Source organism: Chiloscyllium plagiosum, unplaced genomic scaffold (assembly GCF_037043375.1).
Source record: "Chiloscyllium plagiosum isolate Xiang-an unplaced genomic scaffold, Cpla_swu_hap1 HiC_scaffold_26, whole genome shotgun sequence".
In the NCBI taxonomy this organism is placed as follows: Eukaryota; Metazoa; Chordata; class Chondrichthyes; order Orectolobiformes; family Hemiscylliidae; genus Chiloscyllium; species Chiloscyllium plagiosum.
In genome coordinates, this window is record NW_028270164.1 from 11,567,358 (window position 1) to 11,589,821 (window position 22,464).

The 22,464-nt window shown below is 42.7% G+C and overlaps 1 protein-coding gene across 13 annotated transcripts in view; it reads left to right on the plus strand.

The window, feature by feature from the left end:
• The window catches only part of plekha6 (pleckstrin homology domain containing A6), a 341,146-nt gene that overhangs the window by 45,396 nt on the left and 273,286 nt on the right, over window positions 1-22,464 (plus strand). Inside the window, exon 1 of one of the 13 annotated variants that reach the window (XM_043716439.2) lies at window positions 7,351-7,567. The exons of the other annotated variants lie outside the window; for them this stretch is intronic. The gene's annotated coding sequence lies outside the window, so the exon portion shown is untranslated. Of the gene's footprint in view, window positions 1-7,350; window positions 7,568-22,464 lie in introns of those variants that run through there. 13 annotated transcript variants of the gene reach the window in all.

Sequence of the window (22,464 nt, forward strand, 5' to 3'; positions counted from 1 at the left end):
TGATATCTCTCCACAGAAGCTGCCAAACCTGCTGAGCTTTTCCAGCAACTTCTGTTCTTGTTTCTGGTTTACAGCATGCGCTGTTCTTTTGCATTTTATGTTGATGAGTCGGCCTAGCACTCCAGGGAATCACTCCCTCCTCTTCCATCTCCAGTCTGATAATAGTTGTGAGGTGAGAACTCCCAGCTGTGTCAAGCAGTGCAGAATTTTATTTTATTTTTTTCTTTTTCACACTCCCCTTTTTTCTTTTTAACCCCCACACTACCACCTAAGTGCGGTAGTGCTTATTTTATCCCCAGCACCCATGGTGTGTGTGTGCAGGTGTGAGACACAGTGAAAGACACAAAGTGCAGTGCAGAATTTTATTTTTTTTTTCTTTTTTTTTCTTTCTTTTTTTTTCTTTTTTTTCATTTTTTTTTCTTTTTTTTTAATCCCCACACTACCACCTAAATGCGGTAGTGCTTATTTTATCCCCAGCACCCATGGTGTGTGTGTGCAGGGGTGAGACACAGTGAAAGACACAAAGTGCAGTGCAGAATTTTATTTTTTTCTTTTTTTTCTTTTTTTTTCTTTAGTGCAAACGCCCACACCCAATATACTTAATGCTGTTTATTTTTTTTATTCTTTTTCCTTTTTTTTCTTTCTTTTTTTAAATTTAACCCCCACACTACCACCTAAGTGCGGTAGTGCTTATTTTATCCCCAGCACCCATGGTGTGTGTGTGCAGGTGTGAGACACAGTGAAAGACACAAAGTGCAGTGCAGAATTTTTTTTTTCTCTTTTTTTTTTCTTTCTTTTTTTTCTTTTTTTCATTTTTTTTTTCTTTTTTTTTAATCCCCACATTACCACCTAAATGCGGTAGTGCTTATTTTATCCCCAGCACCCATGGTGTGTGTGTGCAGGGGTGAGACACAGTGAAAGACACAAAGTGCAGTGCAGAATTTTATTTTTTTTTTTAGTGCTTATTTTATCCCCAGAACCCATGGTACACTCCTTTTTTTTTTTTCTTTTTTTTTCTTTTTTTTATTCTTTAATTTAACCCCCACACTACCACCTAAATGCGGTAGTGCTTATTTTATCCCCAGCACCCATGGTGTGTGTGTGCAGGGGTGAGACACAGTGAAAGACACAAAGTGCAGTGCAGAATTTTATTTTATTTATTTTTTTTTCTTTTTTTCTTTTTTTTTTTTTCTTTCAAAAATTTAACCCCCACACTACCGCCTAAGTGCGGTAGTGCTTATTTTATCCCCAGCACCCATGGTGTGTGTGTGTGCAGGTGTGAGACACAGTGAAAGACACAAAGTGCAGTGCAGAATTTTATTTTTTTTTCTTTTTTTTCTTTCTTTTTTTTTCTTTTTTTTCATTTTTTTTTCTTTTTTTTTAATCCCCACACTACCACCTAAATGCGGTAGTGCTTATTTTATCCCCAGCACCCATGGTGTGTGTGTGCAGGGGTGAGACACAGTGAAAGACACAAAGTGCAGTGCAGAATTTTATTTTTTTCTTTTTTTTCTTTTTTTTTCTTTAGTGCAAACGCCCACACCCAATATACTTAATGCTGTTTATTTTTTTTATTCTTTTTCCTTTTTTTTCTTTCTTTTTTTAAATTTAACCCCCACACTACCACCTAAGTGCGGTAGTGCTTATTTTATCCCCAGCACCCATGGTGTGTGTGTGCAGGTGTGAGACACAGTGAAAGACACAAAGTGCAGTGCAGAATTTTTTTTTTTTTCTCTTTTTTTTTTCTTTCTTTTTTTTCTTTTTTTCATTTTTTTTTCTTTTTTTTTAATCCCCACACTACCACCTAAATGCGGTAGTGCTTATTTTATCCCCAGCACCCATGGTGTGTGTGTGCAGGGGTGAGACACAGTGAAAGACACAAAGTGCAGTGCAGAATTTTATTTTGTTTTAGTGCTTATTTTATCCCCAGAACCCATGGTACACTCCTTTTTTTTTTTCTTTTTTTTTCTTTTTTTTATTCTTTAATTTAACCCCCACACTACCACCTAAGTGCGGTAGTGCTTATTTTATCCCCAGCACCCATGGTGTGTGTGTGCAGGTGTGAGACACAGTGAAAGACACAAAGTGCAGTGCAGAATTTTTTTTTTTTTTTTTTCTTTTTTTCTTTTTCTTTTTTCCCCACACTACCGCCTAAGTGCGGTAGTGCTTATTTTATCCCCAGCACCCATGGTGTGTGTGTGTGCAGGTGTGAGACACAGTGAAAGACACAAAGTGCAGTGCAGAATTTTATTTGTGAACTGCCTCATCTCATAAAATTTATTGCCTGTTAAGCTAATTCTCCTCACTCCCACTTTGATTTTCTCAGGTTAATTTTACTGGTGTGTTCTGGACACCATTAAAATATCTTGGCCCCATCCCTCAGGCATAGATTTACACTTCATCCAAAACTAATTAGCGCAGTGGAATTCGCCTCCACTTGCTCCTAATCAGATTAAAGGCAAAAAAAAGTGTGCACTGACTGATTGGCTCAGAGCAGGCAGAGTGATGAGAGAATGCATACCTTGGTGACCTGTTATTGGACATTAATTGGGATGAAGTGATTTAAAACATTACAGATGTGCAAACTCACAAGATGGGCTATAACCTCTGAGGTGCATGTTACAAAAGCAGAAACCTTGCCCAGAAAGGTTTTATTATAATGTTTGAAGGACACTTAGATAAGTACATGAACAGGAAAGGTTTGGAGGGATATGAGCCAGGTGAGACTAATTTAGTTTGGGATTATGTTTGGCGTGGACTGGTTGGACTGAAGGGTCTGTTTCCATGTTGTATGACTCTGTGACTCTGAAAGTAGATTGATGTTTTGTAGGATTTAATCTTTGGGGCTTGATACCAAAATACAAAAACTCTTCTGAAATTGGAGAGAAGTAAAATCTAATTGATTAAGTAGTGCTGGATGTCGGGCCATGATTTCTTTGTAAGTCATGGGAAGAAATGGTGGCTAGAGGTCATGTCATTGGACTAGTTGTCCCAAAGGTCCAGAGTATTGCGCTGATAACCTGGCTTCAGATCCCATCACTACAGCTGGATGACTTTAAATATAATGTGCCATAAAACTACATTCAACTATTGTAAAACCCATCTAGTCCAGTAACATTCTTTTAGGAAGGACACTTGCTGTCCTTATCTGGCTTAGCCTACATGTGACTGCATGTATAAGGTTGGAGGCAGTGGAGGGGAACATTTCTAGAGGCAGTGAGGTCACTGATAGTCCTGGCAACAATGGCTTCTGTTGGGATGTGGGCTCATGGTCCAAGAGGGGAGGAGGAAGAAGTGTCCAAGAATAGGATAAAGAGACAAAGTCTCTTCCTTAGGGTAGGGGGTCCAGAACTAGACTGCATAGGTTTAGGGTGAGAGGGGAAAGATATAAAAGAGACCCAAGGGTTGACTTTTTCATGCAGAGGGTGATACGTGTATGAAATGAGCTGCCAGAGGAAGTGGTGGAGGCTGGTACAATTGCAACATTTAAAAGGCATCTGGATGGGTATATGAATAGGAAGGGTTTGGAGGGATATGGGCCAGGTGCTGGCAGGTGGGACTAGATTGGGTGGGGATATCTGATTGGCATCGACGGGTTGGATCAAAGGGTCTGTTTCTGTGCTGTACATCTGACTCTGACTCTAGTTGGTGTTGATCATCCACAAGGTAAAGATCAGTGTGCCAGACTACAACAGCACCACCTTTGCTGGTGTGTTTGGTAACAAGATTAGGGTTGGACCTGTGAGAGTGAAGAGGACAGGTTAGAGTGGCTGAGAGGAGCGGAGAAATTGAGATGGTCAATGTCATGCTGTTAGTTTTCAATGAAGAGATGGAGGGCAGGTAAGAGGCCAAGGTAAGGGGTCCATATGGAGGGTGAATACTGGAGGAGGGTGAAAGGATTTGTGTGTGTGTGTGTGTGTGTCCCCTCCTCCGTTTCAAAGAAAACAATCCCAGTCTGTCCAGCCTTTCTTCATCACTGAAACTCTCCATTGTCATTAGAAAGATGTATCCGTTAGGAATGCAGGAGGTGTTTAGAACACCTGAATGAACCTATTCCTTTGGTTAACATCTCTTTAGTTAATGGCTGCTGAAATTTTAAACTATAAAGCCTTACCTGCAACCAATATATAACAACAGCAAAAACATGTTTTGTAGTGCCTTTAATGTGGTTTGAGGCAGTAAGATGACTTGTAGAAACACGATCAGACAAAAATTATTTTACTAATTGGCAAGTGGATAATCTGTGTTGACTTCAGGCAAGTATAGCCTTTGTCCCCCAGATACATCATTTCAGAAGCCAGGTTTCCCATTTTCTTCAAAATATTCAACAATTGTTTTTTCCATGATGCCCACAACAGTTTCTTGAATTTGTTTGAATCAGAAAAACCTAGACCATAGAAGGAAGCCAGTTGGCTCAACAAACCTCCATTGGGCTTTGAGAGAGCAATCATGTGTTTTTCTAATCAACCCCCTGTTCAGAGATATTGTGAAAGGGCTGTTGGAGTGTTGAGGTCATGTGTCTACTTCCTAAACCTGGGCCACCTGGTTAAGTCCCACCTGCTCCAGAGGTGTGTCACAATATCTCTGAACCAGCTGATTAGAAAATAGCTAACCAAAAAAAGTATTATGGCAGACTTCATTTGCAGATTCAATGGAGATTCTCCAGTTTCTCAATGAAATCCCTCTTAGCATTGATTCATTTGGACACAGTAGGAATGATTTAAGAGGGGTCAGGTTATTTCAGTGGTTAGCACTGCTGCCTCACAGCACCAGGGACCCAGGTTCAATACAACCCTCAACCAATGTGGAGTTTGCACGTTCTCCCCATGTCTGCGTGGGTTTCCTTTGGGTGCTCCAGTTTCTTCCTACAGTCCAAAGATGTGCAGGTTAGGTGGATTGGCCATGTTATCATGCCTGGGGATATGTAGGCAAGGTGGGTTAGCCCTAGGAAATGGGAATTGGGGTAGGATGCTCTTCGGAGGGTCAGAGTGGACTTATCAGGCCAAATGGCCTGTTTCCATACTGTGGGGATGGAACCTAGACCACCTTGCTCAGAGATAGGAACACTACCATTGCACCTTAAAGATAAAATCACTATAGTCCTAGTAGACCACAAGGATGCTCAGTCATTAGAGAGGGAGATGATTGGTGGAGGGTCCCTTGGGGTTAACTGTAGAATCATAGGTGAGGGGAAAGGTTGAGAAAGAGAGTCCCTCATGGGTACCTTAGCCAGTGCAGGAATTGAACCCATGCTGTTGGCATCACTCTGCAGCCATCCAGCCAACTGAGCTGTCATGTGTTAATGGGATCCAAGCTTGAAGGTGATGCAGTAGCAAGAGACAAGAAGTTTCCTTGGCAAACAGTTTAATGTCTTGCCCATAGTTTCCCATGTAGTGTGTAGTTCCAGCTGTTTTTAAAAACCAGTAACCAAATTAACTGTTTAATGTTTGACAGCCCCTTAAAGGGCCACTACCCCTCTTTATAAACATTTTCTAATCACAACCCTGAGATGTTAGAACACACCTCTAAACCAGTTAGGACTTGAGCCTAGGTCTCCAGGCTTAGAGGCACGGACATTACCACTGTGCCACAAAACCCAGAATCCCCTTTTTATATTTATTTTTAATCAACTTGTTTGATATGTGATGACATACCTCTGAAGCAATTGGGACTTGAACTTGGACCTTCTGGTCCAAAGGCAGGTTCACTGTCAATGTCACTGTTCACTTTGTCTCTCTTCTTAGATTTACACAGATAATTAATGAATTATCACCCCTTTACTGTGTTTATCCAGCATTAACATCTTGTTTAGTCCCTGTCCCCATGTAGTTTTGCCTGAAATCTTGTAAATTCCATCTTACAGTTATCTGCCCAATTCCCTTTTAAAAATTATTTATAACAGCAGCTTCTAATGCCTTTTCAGATTGAGTGTTGAGGATTCTGAGATAAAATCCCCTTCCCTTTGAATATTTTTGCCAATGGTTTTGGAAATTTGACCTCTGCTTATTGAGCCAGCCCTCGAAAGGGAATGTTTTTTCTTGGTTGATGCTATTTACCCAGCTTGTAAACCTCCTGGTTGGTGACTATCATAGAATCCCCACAGTATGGAAACAGGCCATTTGGCCTGACATGTCCACTCTGACCCTCCGAAGAACATCCTACCCAATCCCCATTTCCTAGGGCTAACCCACCTAGCCTACACATCCCTGGGCGTGATAGCACAGCCAATCCACCTAACCTGCACATCCTTGGACTGTGGGAAGAAATTGGAGTGCCCGGAGGAAACCTACACAAACACGGGGCGAACGTGCGAACTCCACGTTGGTTGAGGGTTGCATCGAATCTGGGTCCCTGATGCTGTGTGGCAGCAGTGCTACCCACTGACGCACCCTGACTACTTAATCTCCTGATCCCTCTTCAATCATTCCTACTGTGTCCAGATGAATTGATTCTATGAAGGATTTCATAGAAATGGGAGAATCTCCACTGAGAATGGTTCAGGAATCGGGCCCGTTGGTACCAATAATAAGCCACATTTTTGGTGTTCAGGTTCATGTTTTCTCATGGAAATACCCAGCTATCCATACAGAGAGGGGGAAAGAATATTCTCTCGTACATAAACCTCCAAATACCTCATGTGCCCAATCACTCAACCATCACTTGTTTCGCCTGTAACACTGGGAGAGACTGAGGACTGTCACTGTCTGCTGATCAATGTATTGGCTTTATCAGCCATCTTGAACTGGAGGAGAGGCAAGACCACCCCTGATTCCTAAGGACAGGAAACACCTAAACCACACAGAGTGCATCAGCTAAAGGAAGTGCTCAAGAGCAATTATGGATTGGCAATAAATGTTAGCTGTGTGAGTGAAAGAACAAAGAAAATAAAACTACCCCAAGAAGAAGTGGATTTCACATCCTAACCGCATGTTGGCTAAAGAATTTACTCCTTAACACTTTCAATTTATTTATGATTATCTTATAGCCATCTAATTATGTCCTTTGTAGTCTTCTGATTCCACATCAGTCAAAATACTGATGTGGGCCACAGGGTCGATTAAAGACTCAAAGGAAAAACACCATCATGTGACAAAATAAAGTGCTCAATTGCTCCTGAAACACACACTCTCCCTTCATTTGTAAGTGGAGCTGCCTGGGTGACAGAGAGCAGGATGATCCTGCAGCTCTGTGTGGTAACTCTCCTGGTTTATCACAGTACAGTAGTAAATCATGTGAGTACCTTGGGATTCCTTGGCCACAGAGCATGCTCTGAGAGAGAGAGAGAGAGAGAGAGAGTGTGTGTGTGAGTACTTGCCTGTGTGTGATGCTGATTCTGCAGCATCCTCCTCTTTCCAGCTCTCCCCCAGCTGCTGGGAGGACACGGCATTCCCAGAGAATCTGGGAGAGGCGGGATCTGGCTGGTGTGGGTGCAGAGTGGCACTGTTGTGGTGTTGACAGGAGTGGGTGCAGAGGTCTCGCTCCCTTGGTATCGGAAGAAGGAGCATGCAGCAGGAATCTAATACTAATCCTGACACGACATAACCAGCCATCTCTAAGCAGGTGTCTGGTAAGTCTTGATGCTCACTGGAACAGCATTTTAAAAAGGCTTCTCGGGCTATCAGGGCTGGTTTGCATATTTGGACGGATTCTTGTTTATTGTGCTAATTAATAGTGACGTCTTGTCATCCCTTCTTTCTTCCTTGATGCAAGAGAATCAATTCCTGGTTGTTCTTGAACAGATTCCTGCCATGTTTCCTGCCATGTATCCATAGCAACCAATTAGTAATTGGCCCTTTCTGAGTTCTTGGTATAAAAAAGCAGAAGAGGCTGGTTATTATGTTTTGAAAAATACTAATCAGATTTAAGAGGGTATTCACTGTAGTAATGGGGAGTTTGCAATGTAGAGTTCTCTTTCGTCTGTCATGGGGAGGGGCCTGGAATCCTGTCTGTTGAGGAGACGGAGCTGATAGCTGATTGCTTTCATTCCTGAGATGATTAAATCTATTGCATTTAGCGATGAGAAGATTTTGAAATGAATAATTCACAGGCTGGCTTAGCAGATTATTATATCTATCTGTTACTGTCTTGTTTTCTCTCTTTCTCTCTCTCGCTCTCATTATTTAGCTCCCATTCTGCTTTCCTCTTTCTATCTTTCTCTTTCTCTTCATCTCTGACTTTCTTGTCAGACTCTCCCTTTCACTGCCACTCTCATCTTCAGAGTTTCCAAATGTTGATTTTTTTTTTGTATTTAAGTAGTCTTCGAGCTGAATATATGTTGTGACTCTAACAACTGAAAGCTAGATGCTTTTGTTTGAAATGGTTCAGGTGCCTTATTTGGTTTTTCAATGGATGAACAGACCTGTTAAGGAGAGAGAAAGTTCAGGTCAGCTTATTCGACAGCTGCCACCTTCTCGCCTGTACTCTGCTTCTCCTGTTGACATTTGACAATGTCTTGTATGGTAATGATGATGCCTACAGTAAAAATGTCAAAATCAGAGTGATTGCTGTCAATCACCAATTGACCTTGACCCTGCCTTGCTATGTTGACGTGAGAGTAAATGACTTGGTATAATGTGATGACAAGCCCTGCGTTTTGCCTTTGTGTTTTGAATTACTGTTGTGTTGTTCAGTGTGAAAATAAACTGGAGGCCTTGGCTATCTGAGGATAACTAACTTGTTTTTTGACCCTCTTGGGATTTGAGGGTGTTGCACCTCTTCTGTTGTTTCCTGATATTCCACTTGCTTGTGTGCAAGGTGTTGGTGAAATATTTATTGTTTCTCCTGCCTGCTTTAAAGTATTTCACGGGATGTAGGTATCAGGGGAAGGCCAGCATCGGTTGCCCATCCCGAGTTGCCCGAGTGGCTTGCTATGCCATTTCGGAAGAGTCAATTATTGAGAGTCATAGATAGGGTAGACCAGTAAGATGGCAGATTTCCTTCCTTAAAGAATGCTAGAGAAAGTCCAAAAGATTTCTTACAACAACTGATGATTATTGTTCTGGTCCGCCCCATTTCCGGGACTATCTTAACATCTCAGTTTTAAAGGATCATCCCTTCTCTCTGAAGCTGTGCCCTCAGCTCCTCATCTCTCCTGCTAATGGAAACATCTTCTCCACCTTCCAAACTTAGAGTTTTTTTTTAATGCTCCTGTGAAAAGCTTTGGGACATATTAAAGGTACCAAGGGTATGTCTTGCACAAAACTGGGACCGACCTGTCTGAATCCACCTAAAAACTGCGATTCTAGTTAACCACGAGGTGGTTAACAATCACACGCTCTGCCAAGCTGTGGAAGTTTGAAAACAGTTCCTGTTGTCAAGTAAGTACAAGCTTTATGGCCAGAGGCTGACCCTGTTATCATTGGCAGTGTGGAAGCACAGGCTCACTATTCACTGTGGGCAAGTGTTTAGTGGGGACAGGGCCAGTGCTGTATTGGATGAGAAGGCAAACGATGGATGGGAGTGAGCAGTGAAGAGTGGTGCATAAGACCTTTACTTTTATCAACCTGTGAGCTCTGTCCAATCTGAAACGGGTGGAATGGATTCAACATATCAAGGCTTCCTCCCTAATGCATGTTAATGTGACATCCTGTCAACAATTTAAACTGGCCATAGTGTACAGGTGGATTATGGGAAATGCAGGGTTACAGGGAAAGGGCAAGGAGATGGGTCTGTCCTCACCCAGAGTGTGGTGAGCCTATGGAACTCTCTGCCACAGAAACAAGTTTAAGCCAAAATATTCAATGTTTTCAAGAAGGAGTTAGATGTAGTTCTTGGGGCTAAAGAGATCAAAGGTGATAGGGCCAAAGTGGGGATAGGGTACTGAGTTGGATGATCAACCATAATTAGATGAAATGGCTTAACAGCTTTGAAGGGCTGAGTGGCCTTGGGAAGCTCCTATTTCCTATGTTTCTATGTTTTAAAATCAGCAAGTTGCTTGACCAGGAGCCAGTGTAGGCAAAAGTGAGGACCGCAGATGTTGGAGATTAGAGTCAAGATTAGAGTGGTGCTGGAAAAGCACAGCAGGTCAGGCAGCATCCAAGCAGCAGGATTCAGTGTAGGTCAGTGTGCGTGGGGGTGAAAGACAAACGGGATTCGGACATGAGTTAAGACAAGGGCAACAGGGTTTTGGATGAGGTCACGTTCAAACAGTTTAGGATATGGGAGCACTGTGAGGTGTGTGCTGGAATAATGTGATCATGTATAATAAAGAAATGGATGACGGTTTAAGCAGCAGGCAAACTGAGATGGGAGTGAGGTTCCAGAGGTGGAAATAGATGGTCCTGGTGATGACAGAGATGACCATCTTCAGTTGTGGCGGTTTTGAATCACAATTAGATGTAAGTGTGTGTAATTTTTATCCTGGTCAGTGAGACTATGATGTGATGTGAGAATGAGATGAGAGCTGCCCCTGTTTGTGACCTCTCTATCATTAGTAAGGGGTGAACTATACCTCTGACTATGAGCATCATAAATCATCCTTGCCTTGATGGTAATTTTAAACAATATAATACCAGTCGTTGAGGAAGCAAATGCTTTGCAGAACTAGCAAACCCTTACAAATGGTCGCAAGACCATTTATTCTCACATATGAATTTTTATTTTACTTTGTTTCCCACCTCCCTACTCCTGCTACCCCTCAATATTTGGAGCACGAGTAACCCACATGGGTGATGGATGTTGTGCAGTTGCAAAAAAAAAAGACACACAGGGACAAAAAATATTCTACCTGCTCCTGGTATTCTGCTCATTGCTGATCTATGGCCATTTAATATTAATGCGATGTGGTGCTTGCAGGCTACATTGGTATATGATCTCTCTAATCATGCTTATGTTTGATCTGTGGTGATGTGTCACTTTATTGCAATTGTTAGGTTGCAGAGTGTGTGTGCATGGTTACCAGACATGAATACACTCTATAATTGACACTATTGTGCATGCTAATCTTACCTTGTTACTCTATCTCTCTGTCCGTCTCTCTCTCTCTCTCTCTCTCTCTCTTTCTCACATGTAATCCACTGGGGAGATCCAACATACTGGATAATGATTTAAATGCATCCAGTTCCACAGGGCACTAACGGTCTGGTTTGATTATTTTGCAGTTCCTTGTTGAGTAAGGTAGGGACCACAATGTATTGTGTCTCTGTATGATCTAATTGCCATCTCCCCTGTTGGTTATGGTGTTAGTTTTCAGCACTTTGCTGCTGGTTGGGCAGTGTGCTAGCCCTTGAATGCACAAACAATGACAACGAAAAGTGGCAGATATGTCGGAATGCTGGGGTTCCCCACCTAACAGTACTGTGTCAACACCTTTTACCACACTGGCTGCAGCAGATTAAGAAGAATCACAGATTCATAGCATGCTTACAGCATAGCAAAGGAGACCATGCAGCCCATTGTGTCCATGTCTGCTATCTACTAGAGAAACTCATTCAGCTTCCCCTTTTCCCCTCAATCCTGTCATTCTTTTCACCTCAGATAATTATTCAGTTCCCTTTCTGGAACCCCTGATTTGTATTTGCCACTACCAGACCTTAGAATAAAGGGGAGCCAATTTAAGACTGGAGTGAGGAGGATTTTTTTTCTCTCAGGTGAGAGAGTCTTTGGAACTCCTTGGCACCGAGAGCTATGGGGATGGAGTCCTTGTGTACATTTAAGTTGAGGTAGGTAGATTTTTAATCAATAGGGGAATCGAGGGTTACAGATTAAGGCCAGGAAATGGACAGGAGGAGTGTCAGATCTGCCAGGACACTATTGAATGGTGGAGTAGGCTTGAGGGGCCGAGTGGCCTATTCCTGTTCCTATTTTTCATGGTGGTCACACTCTCAGATGGTCTATTCCAAATAACAACCACAGGCTGCTTAAAACATATATAACTAATTTGGTCTTTTGTTCATTTCCGGCACACTTGAAGTCAATGATCTTTAGATCTTGAACTCAATGCCAGTGAAAAAGAAATAAAGACTTGAATTTGTCTAGTTTTTTTTAAATGACCGTCAGACATCCCAAAGCTCACTAACAAAGTACTTCTGAAATGCTTGAAAAGGAGAAACCAAGTAGCCATTGCACATGAAGGGAGAGCTCCTACAGACATTGGTAATGATTCGATGATCTGTTTGTATTTTTTTTATGAACACTTTTCTGATCTTCAGGATCCATGGGATCTTCTACATCCACTAAGGCATGCAAATAGCAGCTCAGCTTAATGTACCACCCAGAAAACAGGTTCTCTGTCAATCCAGCAGCCCTTCAGGAACCCAATGAAATGTCTCTGCAGATGCTTGTACTCAAGCCCTAAGGTCAGGCTTGAACCCAAGCACACTGGGATTCAGAGGAGGGGTCACTACCAAGTGAGCCCTATCTGACACTTTTTAATATGGAAATAATTTCCACCTATCCATTTTGTTCAAAGCCTGTGTGATTTTAACACACTTCCTCTCATTATTTTCTTCTCAAACAAGAACAAGCCAAACTTCACCAATCTAGCCATATTACTGAAGCATCTGATCTCCTGAACCATTCTTGTGAATCAAGACTCATGGTAATCTTCTAAGGATTGCTTAGGGATCATAAAACCAGAAGATGTAGGAGCAGATGTAGGCCATTCAGCCCATTGACTCTGCACTGCCATTCAATGAGATCATGGCTGATCTGTTAATCTTCACCTTGACTTTCCTGCCCTTTCTCCATAACTCTTAATTGCTTTAGTGACTAAAAAGCTGTCTGTCTTGCCTTTGAATAATTTAGCCTGAATGACCCAACCTCAATAGCCCTCTACAGTAAACAATTCCAAATTTACTGCTGCTCTCTGAGACTCAAAATTCCTCCTCTTGTCTGTCTTAAATGTGCAAGCCCTTATTCTGAGATTATGTCCTTTGGTGCTGACCTCTCCAACAAGGGGAAACCACCTCTCCTCATTTAGCCTGTAAAGCCCCCTATGAATCTTGGATGTTTCAATAAGGTCAATTCAGATGGACAATAGATGCTGGTCTTGCCAGTGACACTCAGAGTCCAAGAATGAAAAGCAAAGGGAAAGGATCCACCCACACAAATCTGATTCCTGTGGACTATACTCCATAAACTCCCCACAACGTTTTGTTGTAAAAGGTAGTGGTTCTGAAGGAGTTCATGTTCATGTCATAAAAGCAAAATACTATGGATGCCAAAAATCTGAAATAACAACAATGGTTGGAGAAACTCAGCAGATCTGGCAGCATCTGTGGAGAGTAACAGTTCTATTTCGTGTCTGATATGACTCTTCTGAAGAACTTCTCTTGTATGCTATATCCAACTACTTCTTGAAATCATACAATGTTTTGGTCTTAACTGCTTTCTGTGGAAGTGAATTGCATAGTCTCACCATTGTCTGGATGAAGTAATTTCTCCTCAATACAGTCTTAAATGGTCTTACCCTGTATCTTTCGACTGTGATTAAAAATGTGTTGCTGGAAAAGCGCAGCAAGTCAGGTAGCATCAAAGGAACAGGAGAATCGACGTTTCGGGCATAAGCCCTTCTCCTGTTCCTTTGATGCTGCCTGACCTGCTGCGCTTCTCCAGCAACACATTTTTAAGCTCTGATCTCCAGCATCTGCAGTCCTCACTTTCTCCTCTTTCGACTGTGATCCATTTTGTCCAAGTACTCCGAGTGGGGATATATTCTGCACAATTCTTACTAAATGTGCCAAGCAAGTTAATATAAACTATTGTGACTGTGCAGTGATCTGCGTTGTTATGAAAGATCAGTGTTTCTTCTGTTTATAGACTCAGCAGAGGCCTATCCTTTTCCACTGATAATTAGACAGGTCCTAGATTCAGGGAATGGAGGATTGGTGACAGAAAACCAGCCAAAGCAGAATAGAACAGGCAGGAGATGGTGAAAATACAGCTCACCTGACAGTCTGCTAATGGCCTGGTAAAGGTGGAAAACGAGATTATAATCTCTAGCCAGTTTAACAAAGGACAACTCAGATTTGTTTATTGACCCCTTGTTGACTGACCAAAATTGGTCATGGAGATGAACTCAGCCCTGAATTACAAGCACACACACGCGGGCACGTGTACATGCACACATGCACATTGCCCCAGCTACAGAACTGGAGTGTTGCTGAAAAGGTTGACATCTTGCCAAACCATTTTGTCTTGCATTGCTGAGGACATCGTAAGAATTCCAAATTTCAAATCCTCACAATGATTTATACTTCATAAAAATATTAAAATGTGTCATCTTTCACAACAAGATGTGGGGAGGGATGTGGTGTGAGGAATCAACGATGTGAAGAGGAATCAGTGAGCTATAATGCTTCCACTTTGACCAATTACTCTAACATCATTCATAGCCCTGACCTTTTGTACTCCTTCATTAGATGTGGGCATCACTGGGTGGGTCAGCATTCATTCCCATCCTTAATCACCTCTTCACCTGACTAGATTCCTCGGGCTATTTTAGAGGGCATTTAACAGTCACGCATATTGCTGTAGACCAGACTGAGTAAGATTTCCTTACTTAAAGAGTGTGCTTGAACCACAGAGCTTTTTACAATTGGTCATGGTTAAATGGTTGACAATCGGTGAACTTTTGATTCCAGATTTTTGTTGAATTCAGATTTCAATAACTGCCATGTTGAGATTCAAACTCATATTCCCAGAGCATTAGCCTGGAGTTGTAGATTACTAGTTTTGTGATGGCCAGTGATACAAAGAAAATAAGTATTAGGAGCAGTTTGGCCCGCCTAGCTTGCTCCATTGTTGATTTAAGACTATGGCTCATCTGAACCTGGTCTGCATATCCCTCCATTCCTTCAAATATGTCTGAATATAATTATTGACTGAGCATCCACACATCTTGAAATTCCGAAGGTTTGGAATCCTCAGCCTGAGGAAATTTCTCCTTATTTCAGTCTGAAATGGCCAGCGTCTCCTTAGCCAGGGACACACCCACCCTGTGAGACCACTTGTGAGTATTTCAGCAAATTCACCTCATTCATTTGAATCAGGAGGGGGTGGTAGACTGGAAATGTCACTGGGCTAGTATTTCTATCAGTATTTTTGGAATACAGCCCCCAGCTGATGTCCTAGAGATGTGGGTTTAAATCCATCAAGGCAGATAGTGAAATATGAATTAAATAAAAATCTGGAATGAAATGCTAGCCTGATTTTGACCACATGGCATAAAGACCCATGTGTTTCACTAATATCCTTTAGGGAAAGAAACCTCCCACCCTGACCTGGTCTGGCCTGCATGTGACTTCAGACCCACAGCAAAGTGATTAACTCCCTAACTGCCCCTCTTGAGAAATTAGGGACGGGCGAAAAATGCTGGCTTAGCCAGCAATGCCCACATCATATTAATTATTTTTAAAATTCAACTCGATGGCTACTCATAGGAGAATCTCGTTGTTGTAGGTAACCATATCTTGTTACACATAATCTGCACCTTCTGAGGTGTAATGGATTGCTTGTAGAATCATTATCCCCCGAAAATGACCAAGTGCTTTCACTACAAAAGGGAAGACGAAAGAAAGACACAGTATAACTCATCCACAGCAGCACAGCGTGTTTGCTTCATGATGTATGTTAGAGACAAAAAGACTGCAGATGCTGGAAAGTATTAGCTTAATATGTTAGTGGTATTTTGTAGGGAATCCTCTTGATGTGGGACTTACATTGTGAGCAAGCCCCAGGATTTAGGAAGGCTCAAGGTCTGATCACAGTGAGTTTGTTGATATGTCAGTTGTCGTTGTTCACAGTTTTTGAAAAAGTTGTTGTTGTGTTGGCTTCAGGAGTTCTCGACTCAGCAACAGCGAGCAACATGAACTGGGGTCCTAGCTCTCCATCATGATCCACTGATGTTTGCTACAGATGCTCTGTGGTAGAGCCAGGTGCAGCATGCTCAGTTGTGAAATTTGCTATAGTTGAATAATCTGCTGACATGCTCTGACATGCAGGGTGGACTGCCACTCGATTGAGTTACCGAAGGGTCACTGAACTGTTCCCTTAAAACAAGACCTTCACTTAAGACAGAGGCTGAAATTGCCAAGAAGTGTGAAGAATAAAACAACTTATAGTGGGAGTGGGTATGTCTTTTAATTTGGTCACAGGTTGTAGCATCGCTAGGCTAGGCAAGCATGTGTTTATCATCCCTAATTGCCCTGGGGTATCTGCCTTCTTGAACCGTGGCAGTCTGTGTGGTGTAGGTACACCCACAATGTTGTTAGGGAGAGCTTTGACCCAGTGACACTGAAGGAACAGCAAGATATTTCCAAGTCAGATTGGTGAGTGGCTTGGAGGGGAACTTGCAAATGGTAGTGTATCCATGTATCTGCAGCTCTTGCCCTTCTAGATGGAAATGGTTGAGTTTGGAAAGTGCTGTTGAAGGAGCCTTGTTCATTTTGATGGAAGTCTGTATATCTAACATCATGCTCTTTGCTGTTTTCAAGTTTAGTGTTGTGGCTTTAGTCGTGCACCAAGATAGCATAGAATCCTGTAGCTTAGAAGGAGACTATTTGGTACTCGCTCTTTGAATGATTGTCCAAATAGTCTCACTCTCCACTCATAATAAAAATAAAATATACATTTGTTGAAAAAAGCCCATGTTACATTCTAAATCTTGGGTCTTCCTGTTGCTTTTGGGGATTCTGAGGTTTGTGCGATCTTGAGATGTGACAGGAGTGATAACTCTGTCTGCAGCAGCACGCTGTGAGATCTTGTGTGGTTCTCACACATGCTCTGGGAATTTGTGGACCTATAAGCAAAGGTCAAGGTGAACTGGAGCAATCCTTTATCTGTTGGCAGTCAGTCTGTTTAGTTGCGCCTTGCAAGGTTACTTACTTCATCGACTTGGCTTTCCCACTTTGTTTTCAGTGCACATGCAGAATGCGTTGAAGTGTCAGCTGATTCAACGTTAACATTTACAATAGGGGAGATGCAAATTGTATGTGTACCATGTAATGACTTAACCATTGCAGCTGTCTCTCTCCTGCCTGTTGGAGTGTGACTCAGAACTGGAATACATCAGTGCTACCATGTGTGAAGGAGTCAGACAGCAAAGAAAAATATTATTTACTATCATCACAGGTGAGCTTTTCCCTCTGGTCTCCTTAGCACCCCAACATCCTCAGGCTGTCTAACTCCTGTCTGTGCTGAGTTCACCCTGTGTTGGCTCACACCTTGGGTGGGGTGGGAAGGGGGTTGTTTTTAAGCAAATCTGTAAGGGAAGGAAAGAACAGAATTCCTGCTGCCCTATCGCTCATATAACCAGCAGCTGGTCAAACATCATTGCTAGGCTTTGGCAATGCACTGTGAAATGGAGCAGAATCCAAAGGCTCAATTGTTCCATCTGCCAATCTCAAACCTGAGGGCACAGCTGGCTGGACCCAGAGGACATTGCTTCAGTTCTGGTTTCACGGAGGTGTAGCCATTATGTTTCTGCTTACAAGCTGACACAAGCTTATGTCGATTAGAACTCAATTATAACTCGTATGTTATACACGTTGGATAACTATGGTATAGTAAAACAAAGGACTGCGCACACTGGAAATCTAAAACAGCACAAGAAATTGCTGGAGAAACCCAACAGGTCTAGCAGCGTCTGTGGAGAGAGAAAGCAGAGTTAGCATTTTGGTTCCAGTCGTTCCTGAAGAAGGGTAATTGGACTTGAGACATTTACTCTGCTTTCACCCCACAGATGCTGCCAGGCCTGCTGACTTTCTCCAGCAATTTCTGTTCTTGCTGGTGAATTCTGGTGTTTTGAGGATGGTGACGGTAATGAAGACACAAGTCTGTGGGACAGTTCAGCCTTGTCTCAGACTATATGGCACAGAAAGAAACTCATTCTAACTGTGCCCGCCCTTGGCTTTAATTCATTTGCTAAATGGCAACATTATTAACGAGGTAACTGATTCATTCTTGGGATGGGGGCATTGTTGGCTGGACCAGCATTTATTGGTCAGGTAAGAGTCAACCACAATAGTGTGGGGGTTGGACTCTTCTGCAGACCAGACTTACTTGCCCAAGGAGACATGAGGAAAGTGGGTGAGTTTTGACAACAAACCAGTTGTTACATGGTTACTACTATTGGTGGCAGCTTTTTAAATGTCATGTTTATTTAATTAATTGAATTTAAATTCTTCCACTACTTAACAGGCCATGTCTGCACATGCATGGGGCCATTTAGCATCATGGATAATCAATCACAGATTTGAACTCTTGTTTTCAGATTATTAGTCCCATAATATAACTATAGTGCTATCAGGCTGGTTCTTTATCATGTGATCTCATCACTCCCAGTTTCCTCATTCTCTTCCTGCTCATTCATTTTGGATGCTCTTGTGGCTTTTGGAATGGATGTTAATGTGCTTTAATTTTCTCTCTGGTATCAACACATTAGAGTAATGCATTAGAGAGTCTCTGGCTAATGTAGATCTGAAATGCTTTGTTAAGGCGTTGATACAATCACCGAAACCATTCCAAAGACCCAACTCCAACCCCAGCTGCTGCAGCAGTGAGATGAAACTTGATGCAGGAAGGAGCTTGATAGATAATGCAGGAGTCTTTTAATGTAGGGTTGAACATCACCCTTTAACTTAACTTTATGAATTGACAGGTCAAGACTTCATCTCCACTGTACGGCTGTTCAAGGGAACCATCTTCTAGTAGCCATGTGATCTTGCATCACTTCTCAATGCTGAAGTAAATTGTCTTATGTATTCACATTAACCCTTTACACCCTTTACCCTGAACCCAGTGTCATTTGGAGTTGACAGAAAGAAGTGGACATTCTGAAAGTTGGAGCTGTCACTTACTTTGTGTTCCTCTAATTGTAAACGGACCAATCATATATGGCGATGTGGCCAAGGCGTGAGAGCAGTGGCCAATGAGAATCTCTCTACAGAGAACCTCTGTAGAGGGTAGGGACAACTCTGCTACCTCAGCCCCAGCCCCCTAAACTGCCTTCCATTTCACTCCCAACTCCCTCCATTGCTTTCTCAGCCTTAGCCTCTTTATCCCCCTCCTACTCATTCCCAAACTCCCTTGTTCCCAACATTTTAATCTCCCTCCCACCTCACGCTCAGCTCCCTCGTCCCCATCCTCCTAATTTCCCTCCCACCTTGTGCTCAGCTCCCTCATCGATCCATTTACAAGTGGTAACAGTTTCTCTGGCCTGTCATTTTTGCATAATTTCTATCAAACCTTCCTTTAGTCTCATCCTTGCCCAGGAAAGAAAATTTAATCTCTGGAACAATTTCCATAAACCTCGTTTGTACTCCCTCCAACATATTCATGTCCTTCCTATAGAACTGTACACAAGTCTCCATGGAAACAGACCCTTCAGTCCAACTCATTTGTGCTGGCAAGGCATCCCAATCTGACCGAGTCCCTTTTGCAAGCATTAAGCCCATATCCCCCTAAACTCTTCCTATTCAAGTATCCATCCAAATGCTTTTTAAGATAATCAGAGGGTTAGGTACGTTGAGAGCCTTGTTCCTTGGATGGCAATGGCTAGCATGAGGAGACATAGCTTTAAAATGAGGGATGATAGATATGGGACAGATGTCAGAGTAGTAGGGGCATGGAACGCCCTGCCTGCAACAGTAGTAGACTCGCCAACTTTAAGGGCATTTAAATGGTTACTGGATAGGCATATGGACGAGAATGGAATAGTGTAGGTTAGATGGGCTTCAGATTGGTTCCACAGGTCGGTGCAACATCGAGGGCTGAAGGGGCTGTACTGTGCTGTAATGTTCTATGTTCTATAAATGCTGTAAATGCACCAGCCAACTTCTGTGGCAGCTTGTTCAATACACATACCACCCTCTATGTGAAAATGTTATCCCTTAGATCCCTTTTAAATCTTTTCCCTCTCATTTAAAAACTATGCCCTTTTGTTTTGGACTCCCCGCACTCCAAGATTAGATTAGATTAGATTCCCTACAGTCTGGAAACAGGCCCTTCAGCAAAGATAAGAAAAAGACTTTGGTTATTCCCTCTATCCATGCCCCTCATGATTTTATAAACCTCTATAAGGTCACCCCTCAGCCTCTGACACTCCAGCACTACACCCTCATAGCACCAGGGACCCGGGTTTGATTCTAGCCTCGGGCGAGTGTCTGTGTGGAGTTTGCACATTCTCCCCGTGTCTGTGTGGGTTTCCTCTGGGTGCTCTGGTTTCCTCCCACAATCCAAAGATGTGCTGGTTAGGTGGATTGGCCATGCTAAATTACCCATAGTGTTAGGTGAATTAGTCAGAGGGAAATGGGTCTGAGTGGGTTATTCTTTGGAGGGTTGGTCTGTACTTGTTGGGCCGAAGGGCCTGTTTCCACACTGTAGGGAATCTAATCTAAATCTATCCTGCTTCCCCCTATAGTCCAGTCTCAGTAACATCCTGGTAATCTTTCTGAACCTCCAGGTGAGGTCTGTCTAGTGTCCTTTCCCAGTTCATCATAACCTCCCTGCTCTTGTATTCTGGGAGATCCTTTACTTCAGCTCGTGCCTCAGTTTGTGTGCCTGCTGCCTCAGTCCTGGTCATCTCCCTCATCAAGAGGAGGAGGAGGAGGAGGAGGAGGAGGAGGAGGAGAAGGTTTGTGTGCTCAGCTCCCACTGTGTGGATTATCCTACTTTGGTTTCAGTCCAGCTCTGGCTCCAGGTTGCCTTGGCAACCAGTGCCATTGGAAAATGCACCCTATTGACTGCACACATGGCTGCTATTTATAAGCTCATCTCAAACTGCAGGAGCCAGCTGTAAAGCCTGATACTGACCTGGGAAACAAGAGTTTGATTATTTAATGGTCTCCACTCAGATCTGGAACCCAAAATCCACATTCAATAAACTATCTCAAAGCAACTAGACTCTACGTCCTGTTGAGTGGAATTGGAACATTTTGCCATTGAGAAGCATGTTGCTTTACCCACCATTGGTCTATTACTTGGCTAAAAAGAATGCACTGGTGAAACTCAGCAGGTGTGGCAGCATCTGTGGAGAGAAAGGACCGAGTTAGCATTTAAAATATAAAATAACTCCTTTGAAACTGGAAGGGGCAGAACTTGATTGTATTTATGGTTTTGACAAAGTGGGGGGAAAGAGTGAATGGTACAGATGGTGAGAGTGTCTACAGGAGAAGACAAAGGGCGGTAGTTGAGGAAGGATAGAGATGCAGAATTGGTGTTAATGGTTGGTGTTAATGACAGAATATAGGTCAGCAGTAGAGGAGGGATAGAGATACAGAATTGGTATTAATGGTTGGTGTTAATGATAGAATGTAGGTCAGCCTTGCTGATTACAAAATCATGCGAACAAAATGAGGGGGTGGGGGCAGTGGGAAGGGGGTATGATCAAAATGCCACACAATATTCATGGTGTGAAGTTGCTGCACTCACTATTGGGTCACAAAGGCTGGTAAGTACCCTCAGCAGAGAGGGAGATGTTCACTGAGCAGTTGTTGGACTTTGCTGAAGTCCTGCAATGTGCTCAGGATGGAAATGTTAGAATGAGAGCAAGATGGTGCATTGAAATGGCAAGCAACTGGAAGGTCTGGGCTATTTTTAAGGACAGAGAGCAAGGTGGAGGTGAAAGGGAAAGTGTTAAACTTTGTGATTGCATGCATAGGTGCCATAGGGGAGTGAAGAAAAATGAGGAGTCATGGCAGAGTGAGTTAGGGTGTCACAGAGGGAATGGTCCATGCTAAGTGCTGACAAGCGAAGGGGGGAGGGTAGGATGTGTTTAATGGTGGCATCCTGAGGGAGGTGGTGGAAGCACACAGTACACCAGCTTGCTCTCATGCTAACATTTCTATCCTAGCCCTGATGTTCCAGCAAAGTATGAACTAAACTGAAGGAACAAAATGGTATTTTTTACTCCACCACCCACCTCCACCCCCCCAATTCCCCCAGCCCTAGATCACATTGTCTCTTGTTTGCAGTCATCAAAGCTGACTATTGTTGTTAGAATACTGAATGGACTCTCAAACTCTTAACATTCGCCAATACCTGTGTTTTGCTTTTTGCTGCTGTTTCCCTATTATTTACTATCTATGTAATCTTTGTATTGCTCGCAAGACAAAGCTTTTCACTGTGCCTCAGGACACGTGACAATCAATTCAATTCAATTCAATTCAATTCAACCATTAACACTATTCCGCATCTATACCACTCCTCTACTGCCATCATCATTCCCTTTGACCCTCACCATCTGGGCTACTCACTCCTTCTCCCATTTTGTCAATCATTTCCTACCTCACTTCAGTTCAGAAGAATCTTGGACTGTTAACTCTGTCTTCTCTCTCCACAGATGCTGCCAGACCTGCTGAGTTTCTCCAGCACTTTGTTTTCATTTCAGGTCTCCAGCATCTGCAGTACAGTGCTCTCATTGTTACATTGCCATGGTTAATTTTAATTGCAAATTTATGATGCTGCTCTGAGTCTATCATACATTAACGTTTAAATACGTGATGAATCCTTAACCATGCTCCAAAC